The sequence below is a fragment of the Vulpes lagopus genome, chromosome X (assembly GCF_018345385.1).
Source record: "Vulpes lagopus strain Blue_001 chromosome X, ASM1834538v1, whole genome shotgun sequence".
NCBI lineage: Eukaryota > Metazoa > Chordata > Mammalia > Carnivora > Canidae > Vulpes > Vulpes lagopus.
In genome coordinates this window covers 19,437,907-19,457,836 of record NC_054848.1, presented here as the reverse complement: position 1 = coordinate 19,457,836, position 19,930 = coordinate 19,437,907, and the positions used below count along the sequence as shown (strand labels likewise).

At 40.5% G+C, this 19,930-nt stretch overlaps 1 long non-coding RNA gene across 1 annotated transcript in view; it reads left to right on the top strand.

Moving 5' to 3' along the window:
- LOC121482933 overlaps positions 1–17,885 on the top strand; it is a 35,435-nt gene extending 17,550 nt beyond the window's left edge. Inside the window, exon 7 of the long non-coding RNA XR_005985667.1 lies at positions 16,635–17,885. This is a non-coding gene — a long non-coding RNA (uncharacterized LOC121482933). The remainder of the gene's footprint in view (positions 1–16,634) is intronic.
- The last annotated feature ends 2,045 nt before the right edge of the window (positions 17,886–19,930 follow it).

The window sequence follows — 19,930 nt, the reverse complement described above, 5'->3', positions numbered from 1 at the left end:
AACATTGGGGTGCATGTACCCCTTCGAATCTGTATTTTTGTATCCTTTGGGTAAATACCTAGTAGTGCAATTGCTGGATCACAGGGTAGTTCTATTTTTAATTTTTTTAAAATTTATTTACTCATGAGAGATACAGAGGGAGAGGCAGAGTCATAGGCAGAGGAGAAGCAGGCTCCTTGCAGTGATCCTGATGCGGAACTTGATCCCAGGACTCCCATATATATATGTATATATATCTCACATTTTCTTTAATGATTCATCAATTGATAGACACTGATGGGTTTTTTCTGTAGTTTGGCTATCATTGATAATGGTGCTATAAACATTGGGGTGCATGTACCCCTTCGAATCTGTATTTTTGTATCCTTTGGGTAAATACCTAGTAGTGCAATTGCTGGATCACAGAGAAAGACAGAGAAAGACAAATATGATTTCACTCATCTGTGGAATTTAGGAAACAAAACAGATGAACATACAGGAAAGGGGAAAAAAGAGAGGGAAGTAAACCATAAGAGACTCAACTATAGAGAACAAACTGAAGGTTGATGGAGGGAAGTTTTTTGTTATCATATATGCATTTGGCTCAGGATCACAACCTGAGCCAAATGCAGATGTTCAACCACTGAGCCACCCAGGCATCTCTATTTTTTTTGGCATCTCTATTTTTAACTTTTTGAGGAACCTCCATACTGTTCCATAGTCGGGCTGCATCAGTTTGTACTCCTACTAACAGTGTAAGAGGGTTCGTCTTTCTCCACATCCTCCCCAACATCTGTTGTTAGGTGTTATCATAGTTTTGATTTGTATTTACCTGATAATGAGTGATGTTGAATATCTTCTCATGTGTCTGTTAGCCATCTGGATGTCTTCTTTGGACAAATGTCTATTCATGACTTCTGCCCATTTTTAAATTGGATTATTTGTCTTTTAGATGTTAAGTTTGGTAAGTTCTTCATAGATTTTGGATGCTAACCCTTTATCAGATATGTCATTTGCAGATACCTTCTCCCATTCTATAGGCTGCCTGCTAGTTTTATTGATTGTTTCCTTTGCTGTGTAGAAACTTTTTATCTTGATGAAGTCAAGTTCATTTTTCCTTTTTTTCCCCTTGCCTCCAGAGACCTGTCTAGAAAGAAGTTGCTATAGCCGAGGTCAAAGAATTTGCTGCCTGTGTTCTCTTCTAGGATTTTGATGGTTTCTGGTCTCACATTTAGGTCTTTCATCCATTTTGAATTTATTTTTGTGTGTGGTGTAAGAAAGTGGTCCAGTTTCATTCTTCTGCATGTTACTGTCCAGTTTTCCCAACACCATTTGTTGAAGAAACTTTCTTTTTCCCATTGGATATTTTTTTCCTGCTTCATCAAAGATTAGTTGACCATAATGTTGAGGGTCCACTTCTGGGCTTTCTGTTTTGCTCCATTGATCTATGTGTCTGTTTTTGTGCCAGTACCATACCATCTTGATGACTACAGCTTTGTAATATAGCTTGAAATCCAGAATCGTGATGCCACCATTTTTTTTCCAGTGTTGCTATCGCTATTCAGGATCTTTTGTGCTTCCATAGAAATTTTAGGGTTGTTTGTTCTAGGTCTGTGAACAATGCTATTAGTATTTTGATAGGGATTGCATTAAATGTGTAGATTGCTTTGGGTAATATAGACATTTAACAATATTTGTTCTTCCAATCCATGAGCTTGGTATTTTTTCCCATTTCCTTGTGTTCTCTTCAATTTCTTTTTATAAGTGTTCTGTAGTTTTCAGAGTACAGATCTTATACCTCTTTGCTTAGGTTTATTCCTAGGTATCTTACTGTTTTTGGTGCAATTGTAAATGGGATAGACTCTTTAATTTCTTTTTTTGCTGCTTCATTATTGGTGTATAGAAATGCAACAGACATCTGTACATTGATTTTATATCCTGTAACTTTTCGGAATTTATATATTAGTTTTAGCAATTTTTTGGTGGAGTCTTTGGATTTTCTGCATAGAGTATCATATTATCTGCAAATAATGAAAGTTTAACTTCTTTCTTGCCTATTTGGATGCCTTTTATTTCTTTTTGTTGTCTGATTGCTAAGGCTAAGGCTTCTAGTACTATGTTAAATAGTAATGATAAGAATGGACATCCCTGTCTTGTTCCTGATCATAGAGGAAAAGCTCTCAGTTTTTCCCCATTGAGGATGATATTAATTGTGGGTCTTTCATATATGACTTTTATGATGTTGAGATATGTTCCATATATACCTACTTTGTTGAAGGTTTTTATCAAGAATGCGGGATCCCTGGGTGGCGCAGCGGTTTGGCGCCTGCCTTTGGCCCAGGGCGCGATCCTGGAGACCCGGGATCGAATCCCACATCAGGCTCCCGGTGCATGGAGCCTGCTTCTCCCTCTGCCTGTGTCTCTGCCTCTCTCTCTCTCTGTGTGTGACTATCATAAATAAATAAAAGTTTAAAAAAAATTATAAAAAAAAAAAAAAAAGAATGGATACAGGGGCAGCCCGGGTGGCTCAGAGGTTTGGCGCTGCCTTCAGCCCAGGGTGTGATCCCGGAGACCTGGGATCGAGTCCCATGTTGGGCTCCCTGCATGGAGCCTGCTTCTCCCTCTGCCTGTGTCTCTGCCTCTCTGTCTCTCTCTCTATGTCTATCATAAATAAATAAATAATAATAGATAAATAAATCTTAAAAAAAAAAGGATTCTCTCTTTCCTCTCCCTCTGCCCCTCCCCCCACTCACATACATGCACACTCTCATTCTCGCTCTCTCAAATAAACAAATAAATCTTTAAAAAATATATATTATGTATAATATATATTATGTAATATATTATTATATATTATATATATAATTATATATTAATGTAATATATCATGTTGATTTTTATTTTTTAATTTTTTAATTTTTTAATTTTTATTTTTTTCATGTTGATTTTTTAAAAAAATTTTTATTTATTTATGATTACCTTGTAGAATGAGTTTGGAAGTTTTCCTTCCATTTCTAGTCTTATAGAATGAGTTTGGAAGTTTTCCTTCCATTTCTAGTTAATGGAACAGTTTGAGAAGAATAGGCATTAACTATTCTTTAAATGTCTGGCAGAGGGGTGCCTGGGTGGCACAGTTGGTTAAAGTACCCAACTCTTGGTTTTGGCTCAGGTCTGATATCAGAATCATGAGATCAAGCCCTGCGTCAGGCTCTGTGCTCAGTAGGAAGTCTCCTTGAGTTCTCTCTCCCGCTTCCCCTTCCCCCTGCGAGCGCGCACACGCTCTCTCTCTCTCTCTCTCTAATTAATTAATTAATTAAGGAAGTGAATATCTGCTAGAATTCCCCTGGGAAGCTATCTGGCCCTGGACTTTTGTTTGTTGGGATAATTTTGATTACTGATTCAATTTCCTTGCTGGTTATGGGTCTGTTCAAATTTTCTATTTCTTCCTGTTTCAGTTTTGGTAATATATATGTTTCTAGGAATTTATCCATTTCTTCTAGGTTGTCCAATATGCTGGCATATAGTTTTTCATAATATTCACTTGTAATTCTATTTCTGTGGTGTTGGTTGTGATCTCTCCTGTCTCATTCATGATTTTATTTATTTAGGTCCTTTTCTTTTTGGTATGTCTGACTAGGGGTTTATCAATTTTATTAGTAATTCTTTCAAAGAACCAGCTCTTAGTTTTGTTGATCTGTTCTATTTTTTTGTTTGTTTCTGTATCATTTATTTCTGCTCTAATTTTTATAATTTCCCTTCTTCTGCTGGTTTTAGTCTTTATTTGCTGTTCCTTTTCTAGCTCCTTTTATGAATAACATTAGGTTATGTATTTGAGACTTTGCTTACTTCTTGAGGTAGGTCTGTATTGCAATATACTTCCCTCAGCCCTGCCTGTGCTACATCCTTTGGGATGGGTTTTGGACTCTCGTGTTTTCATTTTCATTTGATTCCACGTATACTTTTAATTACGTCTTTAATCTCCTGGTTAACCTATTCATTTTTTAAATTAAGACTTATTTATTTATTTTAGAGGGAGGGGGCAGAAGGAGGAGAGAGAATCTTCAAGCAGACTCCCTGCTGAGTGTAAAGCTCGACACAGGGCTCAGTCTTACAACCATGAGATCATAACCTGAGCCAAAATCAAGTTGGATGCTCAACCGGCTGAGCCATCCAGGTGTCCCACCCATTCATTCTTTAGTAAGATGTTCTATACCCTCCATGTTTTGTGGTCTTTCCAAATTTTTTCTTGTGGTTGACTTCAAGTTTCATAGCACAGTGGTCTGAAAATTTTCATGGTATGATCCCAATTTTTTTTTTGTATTTGTTGAGGGCTGATTTGTGACCCAGTGTGTAATCTATTCTGGAGAGTGTTTCATATGTACTTGAAAAGAATGTGTATTCCTCTGCTATAGGATAAAATGTCCTGAATATATCTGTTAAGTCCATCTGGTCCACCGTGTCATTCAAAGACGTTTCCTTGTTGATTTTCTGCTTAGATGATCTGTCCATTGTTTTAAGTGGGTGTTAAAGTCCCCTACTATGGGGCAGCCCAGGTGGCTCAGCAGTTTAGTGCCACCTTCAGCCCAGGGCCTGATCCTGGAGACCTGGGGTCGAGTCCCGGGTCAGGCTCCCTGCATGGAGCCTGCTTCTCTTTCTGCCTGTGTCTCTGCCTCTCTCTCTCTCTCTGTGTCTCTCATGAATAAATAAATAAAATCTTAAAAAAAATAAAGTCCCTTGCTATTATTGTATTATTACCAGTGAGTTTCTTTATGTTTGTTATTAACTGATATTTTTTTTTTTTGGCCCAGTTAGTAGCCCCAAGAGGAGCTTTTTTATTTATACCTGAGGGAGGTTCCATACAAGAATCCATATAGGACTCCATGAGGAAGGCAAGCAAATAAATTGAGCCTTGAGAGATGAGAGACGTCAGGGCATTTAGACGGAAGATTTACAGGAGTAAAGCTCTGGATGTGGGAACATTCTCCAATTGGTTGTAGCCTGGCTCCTCCTCGTTTCCTCGACGTGCCTTGCCATTTGTCCACCTTTGATGTCACCTTCTCCCTTACTGGTGTTCCTTCTGGTCAAGGCCATCTCCACCACCCTGGGTGCTCCCAAGTTGGGGGCATATTTACAATGTTAGATATTCTTGGTGGATAGACCCGTTGGTTGTGATATAATGCCCTTCTTTATCCCTTGTTACAGTCTTTGGTTTAAAATCTAGTTTGTCTGATATAAGTATGGCTACTCTGGCTTTCCTTTGGCATCCATTAGTATGATAGATGGTTCTCCATCTGCTCACTTTCAATCTGCAGATGTCTTTAGGTCTAAAATGAGTCTCTTGGAGGCAGCATATCGATGGGTTTTGTTTTTTTAAATCCATTCTGATATCCTGCGTCTTTCAACTGGAGCATTTAGTCCATTTAAACCAGAGTAGTTATTGAAAGATATGAATTTAGTACCACTGTGTTACCTATAAAGTTGGTGTTTCTGGTGATGTTCTCTGTTCCTTTCTAGTCTTTGTTGCTTTTGGTCTTTTTCCCCTGACTCATAGAGTCCCCTTTAATATTTCTTGCAGGGCTGGTTTAGTGGTTACGAGCTCCTTTAGTTTTTGTTTGTCTGGGAAACTCTTTATCTCTCTTTATATTCTGAGTGACAGCCTTGCTGGATAAAGGATTCTTGGCTGCATATTTTTCCCATTCAGCATGTTGAATATATCCCACCATTCTCTTCTAGGCTGCCAAGTTTCTCTGGACAGATCTACTGGGAATCTGGTCTGTCTTCCCTTGTAGGTTAAGGACTTTTCCTCTTGCTGCTTTCAGGGTTACTTCCTTGTCTGTGTATTTTGTGAATTTGATTATGCTATGTTTTGGTGAAGGCTGGCTTTTGTTGACTTTAATGGGAGTTCTCTTTGCTTCTTGGATTCTGATGTCTGTTTCCTTCCCCAGATTAGGGAAGTTTTCAAGTATAATTTGCTCAAATAAACCTTCTGCTCCTTTTTCTTTGTCTTCCTCTGGGACTCCTACTTAGGAATGTTATTACCCTTTAAGGAGCAGCTGAGTTCTCTAAGACTACATTTGTGATCCAATACCTTCCTTTCCTTCTTTTTTCAGCTGCATTATTTTTCAGACTTTTATCTTCTGTATCACTGATCTTTTCCTCTGCTTCATCCATCCTTATTGTCATTGGATCCATTCAGTTTTTGTATCTAGATTATAGCATTTTTAAATTTTGGCCTGAGTAGTTTTTAGCTTTTTTTTTTTTTTTAACTCTGCAGTAAGGGATTCTCTAGTGTCTTCTGTTTTTTTTCAAGCCCAGATAATATCCTTATGATTATTGTTTTAAATTCTGTTTCAGACATCTTACTTGTATATGTATTGATTAAATCCCTGGCCATGACTTCTTCCTGTTCTTTCTTTTGGGGTAAATTCCTCTGCCTTGTCATTTTGTCTGAATTACTGTTTTTTTTTGTGTGTGTGTGATTATTAGGAAAGCCTGTTGTATTCCTGCTCCTGAGAGTAATAGCTATATTAAGAAGAGTTCAAAAAAAAAAAAAAAAAAAAAAAGGAAGCTGGATCCTAGGTGTGTTTTGGTTTGCTTGTCAAAAGAAGCTAGATCCTTGGGACACCTGGGTAGCTCAGTCAGTTAAGTGTCTGAGTTCAGATCAGGTCATAATCTCAGGGTCCTGAGAATCCAAGCCCTGTGTTGGGCTCTGGACTCAGTGGGGAGTCTCCTTATCCCTTTGCCCTTCCCCCTGCTCATGCCCTATCTCTCTCTCTTAAGTAAATAAATAAAATCTTTTTTAAAAAAGAAGCTAGACCCAAAAAAAGGAAGCTAGATCCTATTTCCCCTAGAACTGAAGCTTTGCAGCACTCTATGATCAGTAGACTTGGTATGTGCAAGGAGTTTGTGCTGGTCTTCTGGGGGAGGGGCCTGCTGTGCTGATTCTCAGGTGGACTTGCCCTAGTGGAGACACATCTGCAGGGCACAAAGGGGGTGGGGCTTGGTGTAAGGGGCTCCAGCCTCTGATGGGTGTTGCTGTTTGGCTTACTGAAGTTGGTCAGTGCTGATGGTGGTGAGGCATGGAATGGTGTTGTCCTGTTCTCTCCTCCCTGGAGTGGGAAGTTCATGCTTTAGGAAGCCCTTATAGAAGAGCAAACAATCACCCTTCTTGTGTTCCTGGCTTCCATCAGATCCCTGCCTTCACCCTGTCTGTGCCCGAGCTATCTGCCTCCCAGACAGCACAGTACTCCTGTATTTTATCTTAGGCGTGCGGCTGGGTTTCAAAACTCCATATTTTGGAGACCCATGCAGTGCAGACCTGTGTGGGTCCTCTGGGAGAGGGTTTCGCCGCATTGTGGCCAGTGCCTATTTGTCTCAGAAATCGGTCACACCACTGTGAAGTGTTTCAGAGTTTATGGTGAAGTGCAGCAGAAAGGCCAGCACCAAGGTTTGTTGCCCTCAACCTGTGTCTCTGTTCCTATGCCAGTGAATACAGTAGCACATTGGCGTTGCCAGCTCTTTTGTCCCTGGAGAGGCTGTGCCACCTCTCCCAAATGCACTCCAAGCAGGGGAAGTTTTTTTTTTTTTCCTGTGCAACCCAGGGGATCCTCAGATCATGCTGCCCACTCCCACATCTCTGTCTTCCTTCCCCACTGGAGCACCACCAAGCCCACCAGGCATGACCTTGGCAATGTCGCAAACTTCCAAAACTTGAGACTTTGCATTTCACTGCTTATAAAAACTTGGTGGTGGTCAGCATGCAATCCCCTGCATTCTCTCTCTCTCTCCATAATCAGGGCTCCTTCCCCTTTGCAGCACCTGCAGTTCTTTTCTCCCCCAAATCAATTCTCTGCAGCTCTTACCTTCCACAAGGTGGCTGTTTTTCTACCTCCATTTGTGAAGTTTTACTCTCTCAGTCCTCAGATTGATTTCCTGGATATTCAGAATGATTTATTTAGCTGTGTTTGAGGGATGAGGCAAGCTTAGGGTCCCCATATTCCTCCGCCATCTTAACTCCTTCCTCAGTCATAGAAACTTAAAAAAAAAAAAACCCTCAGAAGCCTGGAGGTAGCCAGTTCTAGCACTAATTCACCAATTTACTATGTATCAAGGACCTGGGCTTTTAAAACCCTTCCTTTCTGCCAGTCATCCTTAATCCATCTCATGAACATAGAAGGGATGTAGCTCTAAGCAATATCAAGCTATTGCTCTAAGCAGTAGCTCCAAGCATCATATCTTCACATCAGCTTCCCAAACAGGGAGGAAAGGTCAGGAGCAATTAATCTTTCTCCTAATGAGGATTTATCTGTCTTTTTATCTGGCAATTAACATCTTTCCCATAATACTCCAGAAGTCTTCCCTTTATGTCTTATCCCATGGCTGCAAGGGAGGCTGGGACAGTAGGTTTCTTGCAAAGGGGAACAGAGATGCTGTGTTTGGCCAAGATAAATTGTGATTCTTTCTTTGAGGTTGAGCAATTTCAGCCACAGAACAAAACTGGGATTCTTTTAACAAGGAATTAGAAGAGAATGACCATAGGATAGGCAACTAAAGATGTTTACTACAATCAGTACTGGAAGCATAGAAAAAGAGGAATCTCAGAGGCCAAAATTGGTGCTACTCAATTTGGCACTATACTGGAACAAGAATGCCCTGATGCAAGAACTCCAGTAGTTGAATCTTGAGATGAGTCTTTGAATATTGTTGAGATGGATACATCAGTCTCTCCTTATTCATTTACTTAACAGATTTTTATCTTATCAGTTGTTAGTCTCTGGAATTATAGCAGTAGAAAAATCAGACAAAAATCTCATGGGCATTAAGGAGGGCCCTTGGTATAATGAGCACTGGATGTTGTATGCAACTGATGAATCACTAAATTCTACTCCTGAAAAAAAAATAAATTCTACTCCTGAAACTAATAATACACTATATGTTAACTAACTTGAATACAAATAAAATCTAAAAAATAGTGAAAAAAATCTTTGCCCCCATGGTGCTTACATTCTAGTAAGTGTGTCTTAGCTGCATGCAACAGATTCCACGTTCATCAGTAAATTTCCTGATTATAATTGTGTTTCTTTTTTAAAATATTTTATTTATTCATTCATGAGAGACACAGAGAGAGAGGCAGAGACACAGGCAGATGGAGAAGCAGTTTCCTAGCTGGGAGCCCGATGTGGGACTCCATCCTAGGACCCTGGGATCACGACCTGAGCCAAAGGCAGATAGATGCTCAACCGCTGAGCCGCCCAAGCGTCCCTATAATTGGGTTTCTTATGGTCCCCAAGCAGTCTTACATCGCATTATGAATTAAGAAATTGGTATTTTTATTTCATATGTCAGTCTTTTGGTTGATGTGAGTCCTACTAGGAACACACATTTCACCTTTAGTGAAATGACAAATCTTGTTTTTGACCTGCATATCTGAGGGCCAATACCTGAATCATGATAAATTCAGCAAGGCATTTCAACCCTGCGAGCCATCGTGGGAGACAGAAAGCCACACAGTTTTCTCTAGTTAATACCCCAATAATGCATGTTTCTCCCATTTGGAATATTTACATTTATTAATTAGTGTGAAAGAGATATAAGAAAGGAATATTAAATTTTAAGCATTTAAATATCTCTGGAAAAAAGGAATACTGGCCTTGAAACTTTGTGACTTGTGTAATGTGTCATGAACTGACAGGATTAAAATTCCTCCTCAGAGGATTCAAGGTTTAAAAAAATTTCCTATTGGTACACATTTGTTTGTTTCTTTTTTTTTTCCCTGTCATTTCAAACAGTCCTGTTATGAACATTTTTTTTCCCTGTCATTTCAAACAGTCCTGTTATGAACATTCTTGTATATATCCTTGAGTACAGGAGCAAGAATTTATAGGGTTTTTACCTAGGACAGAAGTGCTGGGTCAAAGGGTTTATGCATGTTTGATTTTATGGAATACAGCCAAATGGTTTTCTGGAGTGATTGTGCCAATTCATAACTTCTACTAGAAGTGAATGGGAATTCTTACCTGGCATCTTCCATCCTCACCAACAGTTGGTATTTTCAGACTCTGGTTTTTGCTTACCTGATAGGTATAAAATGGCATCTTATTATGCCATTTTAATCAATTAATTTGATTAATGTGATGTTGAACTTTTCATGTTTCTTTGCCATATATTCTTAATTCTACTTGAATTGCCAATTCATGACCTTTGTCCATTTTTTTTTCCTTTGTCCATTTTTAAATTGACTTCTTTATCTTTTTCTTATTCATTTGTAGTAACCCTTTTATACAATTTATTATTCTAACTCCTCACCCCTCCTTTTTATTATTTTTTGCTCCAGACATGTACCAAATCTATGGCTAGGATCTTTTTTCTTTGTTATTAGTGTCTTTGGTTTAAAAAAATAGTGTCTTTGGTTATATGGAAGTTTTTTATTTTAAAATAGTCAAATTTATCAATCCATTTGGAACTAAGATGGTTACTGGGTATAGCAAATTCAAAATTTTTATATAGATATATATTTTAAATTTTCATATTTTCATGGTGTATTTTCCCTATTCTCATATTTGTGGTTCTTTATCTTTAGTGGGTTTTCTTTTCTTTTTTTATAAATTTATTTTTTATTGGTGTTCAATTTGCCAACATATAGAATAACACCCAGTGCTCATCCCATCAAGTGCCCCCCTCAGTGCCCGTCACCCAGTCACCCCCACCCCCCGCCCACCTCCCTTTCTACCACCCTTAGTTCGTTTCCCAGAGTTAGGAGTCTCTCATGTTCTGTCTCCCTTTCTGATATTTCTCTTTAGTGGGTTTTTAACAAAGTTTGATTTACTTATTTTAGAGACAGTGCATGTGTGCAAGAGAGGGGAGGGGCAGAGGGAGAGAATTTTCAAGTAGATTCCCTGCTGAGCATAGAGCCCAATGTGGGGGGTCAGTCCTTGGACCCATGAGATCATGACCTGAGCTGCAACTAAGAGTCAAATGCTTAACTGACTGAGCCACTCAGGCACCCCTATCTTTAGTGGTTTTTAAAATTTAAAGTCCATAGGGCGTCTTGGTGGCTCAGTAGGTTAAGCGTCCAACTTTTGATTTCGGCTCAGTCATAATCTCAGGGTTATGAGATGAGGGCTTTGTGCCAGGTGTGGAGCCTGATTAAGACTCTCTCTCCTTCTCCCTCTGCCCATCCCCCCTCTCTCTCACTTAAAAAAATGAAATTAAAGTCCATTTTTATGAAATAAATACAGCAAATACAGCTTTATTTTTAAGTATTTGCCTGATATATCTTTTCTCCTAATCTTGACTTTTGACCTTGCTATATCATTTGTTAGTGACATACTGAGAACAGACCAGTAGGAATGGTCGATACCAGTTGCATAAAATAAGGGCCCTGTAGCCAGTACCAGCTTATATACTTATCATTTTGGTTTTGAATTTCATGCTTGCTTTTGTCCCTTCATCACTTACATCACCACATCATGGTGGACAGGACCAGGGGGTGGATAAGGATGATATGTGTGTAAGGATCTAGCCAATAAATGAGACAGACTCAGATCCAGTGGAATAGTAATAAGTTCTGAATCTATTTTTGCCTAGCACAGTGGAAAGAAGTAGAAATAGAGTTTCCTTATTTACTGGCCTGAGATAGAAAAGAATCCTAGTTTAGGAAAATTAACATTCAGAGATAGGATTCTGAAAAGAAATTTCAGGACATTTTGCGGTATGTTGGGGAGCCATTTAATAATAACCCATCAATTAAACTAGAACCATGTGTTGTTACTTTATAATTTACCAAAGTAAAAATAAATAGAATACCTTTTTACACACAGGGAAACTAATCAAAAAGGGAGAAATATCAGCTAAAGACCTGGAAAATGCTGAATATACACTTGAGAGGGGAACTTGAGGATTATCATTTGAGGCCCCGTGATCATCTAGGTTTTTAGATAATTTCTCGTTTCCCAGTTTGGTTCCCCTGACTCTGCAGAATTGCCTGAATCTAGCAGTGATTGCTGTTATACATGCCTGGGATCATGAGACTACTTCTCCATATCTACCCATATCATGTTTTTCTGGGCAAGTCTGGGGTATAAGACCACGCTCTCTGGTGGAGAAGGACATCACTACTCCATATTTGGTAATAACTATTGGGGAAATGCTTGCTAGCTATCACTTGCTAGCCATTTTGATTTTTGGGGAAAGATATTTAATATCTTTTTACCCCAATATCTTTATCTATAAAATGGGAATACCAATCTCCTATGGTTGTTGTAAGGATTAAATAAGATAACTGAGCAGTAAGTGCTCAATAAATAATACTGTCCTTGTTACTATTTCTTCACAGTTGAATTCATCATGAATTTTCATTATGTTAGGCACTGAAATAAGTAGTCAATATGTGGTAGCGATCATACTGCTTTTTAGTCATTTGGCCAATCCATATTATTATATAATTAAATTACAGTATATTAGGCATTGTGCCAGATGTAGGAGCCACAGCAGTAAATAAGACCGAACCCTCAAGACTCTGGACAAGTTTTTCTGGCACTACTAGTGAGACTCTTCTCCCTTAGGAGTTCTCTGGACTTCTTCCAAAGAGATCACAGATGCCTTCCTATAATGTGCCAAGTTCTGGCTGACTATAGGATGGAAGGGAAGATATACAAATGTGAACAGCCTTTGCCCCATATAGGCACGTGGGAAATAAGCTGCTCATGATAGGGGACTTTTGCTTTGCTTTGTCTTTCCTTTTCAGAAGAACCTAGTGTGTGTGTGTGGGGGGGGTGGGTTGGCTTCTGCTGAAGTACTAGGGGGAAATTCTGCTGTCACAGGAGAAAAGAATATAGATGCAAAGCAACACAGACCAAAACGTCCACTCTGGCCTTCCCACAAGAAAGGAGAAGAAAGTAGGGGAGTTGTATTTTCCCAGTCCATAAGGAAAACCCAGCCCTTTGGACTTTGTCTCCTTAGTGGGTGTCAGTCATCCAGTTCCTTCTCGATGAGACAGGCCAAGAGAGTAGAAAAGGATTGAGGATTTACTGGGGCTTGAATCCTTCAAGTCATTAGAAGAGGGAAGAAAAGAAAGAAGTCCTTATCATAGTCCTCCCTCAGAAAGGATAAGCTATAAAAAATCAGACCTTTCCCACTGCCAACATTCATGTGCTCTCAGGCATTATAATGCTACAAAGAGTCGCTGTCTCTTTTCCTACTAAATGTCCTTTTCTGTTAATCAAGCTTTCGTAGGAGGCGCCAGACTCCAAGAATAGGGGTGGGGATGGGACAGGGTCGTGGGGGTGATGAGGGGGTGCAGAAAAATAACCCTTTACAGTAATAAGAAAAGTTTTCATTTAAAAAAACATCTCAAAGGGTTTAGATTAATGCATGGATAATTGATTAGATTGAATTTATGATGCTGGGGAGTGTGGCCTTTGAGGTTGACGTTTATCACAGATTACATTGTTCTCTCCTACAGTCAGTCATCTTTTTTTCTCACTGTGATAGTCCCCATCTTTAATTTGGACTCTGAATATGATCTATAATGTGGATCCTTTTGTTTTTATGCTATGCTCTTATGGAGGATGCTAAAAGCTCAGTCTGGCTGGTTTTTAAAGGCTGGATTAGATCAAACTAGCCTTTGAAGGTGGGAGCATTGCTTATAGCTCCTTTCCCTCCATTACTAGCCTCCTCAAGAGGAATGTTTACATCTTCTGATCACTTAAATCTTAACTAGGTATTGGGAATTAACTGTGTGCTCAGGGACACCTGGGTCGTGCAGTCAGTTAAGCATCCGACTCTTGGTTTCTGCTTAGGTCATGATCTCAGGGTTGTGATAGAGCCTAGCATCCAGCTCAGCTCGGAGTCTGCTTAGAGTTTCTCTTTCCCTCTCCCTCTGCCCCCACCCCACCAAATAAATAAATTTTTTTATTTAATAAATTGGCACTTGATATGTGGGTCTTTACTTGAACAAACATGACATGTGGAGGAGATGGTTTGGAGATATGTCTACCCAGGGATAAAGTTGATGTTAGCAAACAGTGACTCCCCTTCAGGAAGCTGGGGCTTGGCTCAGAACCATGAGAGAGAGAGAGAGAGAGAGAGAGAGAGAGAGAGACAGACATCTCCCAAGCCATAGACCTAAGTCCTCTGAGAATGTAGCGAAAACGGATGTTTTGCTTATGCACTTCCCTTCCGCTGAGCACACATAGCCCCAGTTGCCTCTAGCACAAGATTTATTTGGGTTGGTCACTCAGGAACTCTCCTGCCAGGAAATGAGCAATGGTACCTGGCCAGTTTCCGTGGGTGCCTTTAATCCAAATGACGTACTTTAAGTAGCCAGGTATGTGTGATAACGTGAGTTAGAAGGCCAGATAGCATTGTCCCCTTTAATTTCTTGGAAAGCTTTCTTAGCCTTTTTATAAGGGGTGTAGTTATGAGACTGGAAAATTCAATTTGGATCATTTAGTGTCCTTTCCTCTAAGGGAAGAACTCTCTCATATGTCACTTCCTCTCTGTGGCTTTCCAGGCCACTATCCTGTCACCTCACCAGGACTCCTACAGCATTCCATTTCAGCAGAATGCATTATTTACTGAGATCTTATGGCACATTATTCATTGGAATAATTACCACAGCACATTTGACAACATTTCCGTTTGTTTCTTCCTGGACAGTGAATTCCTGGAGGTCAAGAGCTCTCCCTGTTTGATCTCTATAGCCTCACTACCCAGCACAGCATCTGGCATATAATAGGTGCTCAATAAATGGATTTAATTAATATATTGGCTCTACTGATTATTTTTAAAAGTATTTATTTTAAGTAGGCTCCATACCCGGCAGGGAGCCCAACATGCAACTTGAACTCAGGACCCTGAGATCAAGACTCGAGCTCAAATCAAGATTCACATTTGACAGCAGAGCACCCAGGTGCCCCAAGTTTCTTTCTTTTTTTAAAATATTTTATTTATTTATTCATGAGAGAGAGAAAGAGAGAGAGAAAGAGAGAGAGAAGCAGGCTCCACACAGGAAACCTGGTGTGGGACTTGATCCCGGGACTCCAGGATCACAACCTGGGCTGAAGGCAGGTACTAAACCACTGAGCCGCCCAGGCGTCCCCCCGAGTTTCTATTTAAATTCCAGTTAGTTAACATACATATAAGTTTCAGGTGTACAATGTAGTAATTCAAAGCTTCCATACAACAGCCCATGCTCATCATAAGTGCCCACCTTAATCCCTGTTTCACCGATCCCCCCACCCACCTCCCCTCTGATAACCATCAGTTTGTTCTCTATATTTAAGAGTCTATTTCTTGGTTTGTCTTTCTCTTTTTCCCTTCGCTTGATGTATTTCTTAAATTCTATATATAAGTGAAATCATATGGTATTTGTCTTTCTCTGACTGACTTATTTAGCTTAACATAATATTCTCTAGCTCCATCCATGTTGTTGCAAATGACAAGATTTCATTCTTTTGATTGCTGAGTAATATTCCATTGTGTATAAATACCACTTCTTTATCCATTCATCTACGGATAATTTTTATTTTTTTATTTGTTAAAATTTATTTATTCATGAGAGACACACAGAGAGAGGCATAGACACAGGCAGAGGGAGAAGCAGGCTCCATGCTGGGAGCTGGACTTGGGACTCGATCCCAGGTCTCCAGGACCACACACTGGGCTGAAGGTGGCGCTAAACCGCTGGGCCACCCAGGCTGCCCTCTATGGATAATTTTTAAAGAATCAGAGCTAGAGTTCCATCTGAAAAATTCCTCAAGTTCATATCTTTACTTTCTCTAGCTCAGACTATAAGAAGCCATCCCTAGAACTGAGTTGTAGGTGGTTCCGATAAGAGGCTGAGAGAAGAGGAATGAGGGAAGAAGCAAACTATGGGACAGGGTCAGAGTTCAAAGAGAAACTGGAGAATTACAGACAAATTTGACCAATAAGATCACAAGCCTAAGGAAAATTTAGGTATAAAAATTCAAGATATAAAGTTCTATTGCTGAGTCACAAAGTACCACAAACTTAGCAGCCTGCACAACATACATTTATTGACTCAGTTTCTGTGGTGAAGAGTCTGGTCATGTTTTAGTTGGGGCCTCTGTTCAGGGTCTCACAAGGCTGTACTCAAGGTGTCAGCCAGGGTTGGGGTCTTATCTGAGGCGCAGGTCCTTTTCTGAGCTCAGGTGGTTGTTGTTACAATTCTTTTTCTTGCAGATGTAGAACTCATGGTGGCTTGTTTCTTCAAAGCCAGCAGGAGACTCCCTATCTTCAAGGAAGGCCAAAGACTCCAAGGAAATCTTTTAAGGACTAACCTGATTAAGTCAGGCCCACTCAAGATACTCTCCTTTTTGAGAGTCAAACTGATTGGGGCCTTAATTGCATCTGCAAAATGCCTTTATGTTTGCTTTTTTAAAAAGATTTTATTTTTATTTATTTGACGGCAGGGGGGGAGGAGAGAGAACGAACAAGCAGGGGGAGAGGCAGAAGGACAGGGAGAAGCAGGCTCCTTGCTGATCAGGGAGCCTGGCATGAGGCTCAATCCCATGACCCTGAGATCATGACCTGAGCCGAAGGCAGACACTTAACTGACTGAGCCATCCAGGTGCCCCTTATGTTGGCTTTATACCATAACCCAATCATGGGAGCAGCATCCATCATATTCACAGGTTCTCCCCACACTGAAGAAGAGGGACATGGATATGAGGGAGTGAGAATCAAGGGAACCATCTTAGGATTCTACGTACCACAGGCTCTGACTGAGAGACCTCTGAGTGGCACTGTGCCTGTTTTAGGAAAAATAGGTAAGTCTGGGAACCAAAGGGCAGAAGCAGGAGTACCCTCAATTACTATTACCATAATGACCCACTGGGGGACTTTATGCTTTCTCAGCCTGCTACTCTGGGCTCTGCAGAGTTTGAGGTTCTGTTCCACATAGGGTCACATTCTTGCCAATGGACACAGCAAGGGTCTCACTGAACTACAAGTATGGCTACTGTCAGGGCTTTGGATTCCTGTGGCCAAGGAGTCACATTCTTGGCAGGGGTAATTGCCCTTAATCAGCAGGAGGAAGGAAAGGTGCTGCTATACAGTGGGGCGGGCAGGGAGGAACGTGTATGGAACTCAGGTTGGGGTGTGTGTGTATGTATCTGTGTATAGAAATTCTCTCTCTCTCTCTCTCTCTCTCTCTCTCTTTCTCTCTCTCTCTCTTTCTCTCCATATATATAGGCAGAATCATGGCCTTCCAAAAATGTCTCCATCCTAATTCCCAGAATGTGTCAATATTTTAGGTTACATGGCAAAGGAGAATTAAGGTTGCTCATCAGCTGACATTAAGATAGGGAGATTATTCTGGTGGGTCCAATGTAATCACACAAGTCATTAAATGTGGAAGAGTCAGAGGAAGATGTGGCTATGGAAGAAAGGCACAGAGAGGTGCAATGTTGCTGGCTTCGGATAGGGTGGAAAGAAGCCATGGGCCAAGTGGCACAAGTGCCCTCTAGAAGTTGGAAAGAGCAAGAAAATGGATTCTCTCTTAGAGTTTCCAGGAAAAAAGCACCACTCTGCCAATATCTTAATTTTAGCCCAGCGAAACCTGTTTCAGACTTCTGACTTTCAGAACTGTAAGATACTAAATTTGTGCTGTTTTAAGCCACTAAGTGTGTGGTAAATTAGTGATAGCAACTATAGGAAACTAATATTGGGTGAGGAAAAACTGTCCAAATCACATTGTCCAGAAATAAGTCATTCTTGCTGTATCAGGGGAGCTTTGCATCTTCCTCTATTAGAGTTAATGTTATACAGTTATACTGATTTGTTTCCATGTTCCTCTCTCTCCCTCTCTCAGGCTGTTGGCTTCTCCTGGTCCGGGACTGTGCCTTCTACATCTCTGTATTCTTAATCTCTTAAATGTCATCGAATCTCTGTGGGCATCTGTGGTGTTGAAGAAGGAAGTGGGGGGTCACGAGGGGGAGGAGACTGAGATGGTGGTGGTGCTAGGGAGGGAAAGCTCAAGAACGGGTGGGGACTGAGTCTGGCTGATGTTAATTCTCTTCGGAGTGGGGGGGCTGGCTTGTTTGGAATGCAGAGAATTTGCAGGTCAGCTGCAGCCGAGGGGAGGCTGCGCCCCAAACATCTTGGCCTCAGTGGGGCTCTTGTTTCAGGAATGACTCGATAGTATTCTGAGCCTCCTGGATATGCCCCACCAACAGAGAACCCCTAATTTCCTCTCATCCACTCCCTCGCCTGCCACCTACAGTGTTGCTCAATCCTTATCGTCCCAGATGGGAAGCACAGACTTCAGTTAGAGATGGAGCAGCTCCAGTCACTGAAGTTTTTAATTTGAGCTTTCTGTGGGTATCAATGTTTCTCTCGTGTCCCAATGCTGGATCTTGGTACTATTGGGGACCTTGAATATGCCCTCTAATCAAACTCAAGCTCTCAGAGTATGTGTGTCTCTCTCTTATCTCTTTCTTGTCTCCCGTTTTCCTCCTCCCCCATCCTCTCCTCCTCCTCCTTCTTCTTCTCTCTCTCTGCCTCTGTCTCTGTCTCTGTCTCTGACCATATATCTCTTCAGGGAAGTATTGTGAGAGCTGCCAGGGCCAGGGTGAGGGAGATGGAGGAGCCTGAGTAATACACAAGGACTGAGGAATTGTGGGTAATAGTAGGAACTAGAGTCAAGGAAGAAATGGGCACTTTGAAGGAGTAAAATCAGGATCTTTCCTCCCTCCACAGATGAGGCCAAACAGAAGCCATATGTGGTGTCTTGTGCAATGTGCTAGTTAGTTCCTTATATAAACCAAACAAAGCAGTCTAACAATCCTATAAATACCACACAGAAAGATGAACCAGCTAGAGTAACGTCAGTGTTTCTAAAGATAAAGTAAATTAATACTACTGGCACCACCCTGTTTTTGTGTGGCTCATCTCCCAAAAGCACAAAATACAAATTTATACCCCAAAGCATGTTTTATGAATTCAAGCAGCCAGCATGATTTTAGCATATATGAAATATGCACATTCTTACTGTAAAGTAAGTTTTAAAAGCTTGCATGCACTCTAAAGCATGAACTTTTGCAAAGAGAATGAAATATGTTTACAGCTTTGTTCTCTTCGTGGTTAGTGTGTCCTAGTGCAGCTATAATTGTATCAGAGGTACTTGTTGGTTTTCCTTGCCTGAGGAATGGCAAAATTGGCTTCTATACTGGCCCAGCTGAACAGGCTATCCTGGAGTAACTGGAGGCTCTATTTCTCAGCTGGGATGACAGCACTTGGAGGTGATATGAGGAAATATGGAAAGTGACCGGGCAGGAGAATAGAGAGAAATAAAGTGTAAAATGAGGAATAAATCAAAGAGAACTGAATTTGTTGGTGAAAGTGGATGAAGTGGGAGAGAGGGGGAGGCATGACGGTGAAGAATGATCAGAAGGTTAGGCATTGGCAGGGGAGACACCATTGAAATTGTACTGTTTAAGCTCTCTCTTATTGAAAGAAGCATTTTTATTGAAGATGACACCCTGAAAGATGTCCTATCCTAAGGAGGCCCTCTGACACCAAATCACCAATAGTATGACATGTTTTAAGCATTTGCTATTTTTAAGCAAGAGGAAATTGTTAGAGGAAAAGGAGACCATTAAAGACATGAACCTTTCAACACTTGGATTTGATGAGTAGTCATAAAGTAGAACTGAGGGAAGGTAGGGAAATGGATAAAAATCACTGAGTTTTGCTACTCTTGGGGCAAGTGGACATAATACTAAACACTTTCATGTAACAGCTCACTAGTCTTTCCAGTTTTTCTTTAAGGTTTGGGAGAAAAACACTTTCCCATTGTTTCCTCCTCCACCTCCCAATTCTGGATCCCTCTGTGTAATATCTATAATCTGGGAAATAAACTACTTTTTAAAAAGTAATTTCTAGATCCTGATTGAAATCATAGCAAGAATCAGTTTGTTTGAAAGCTGAT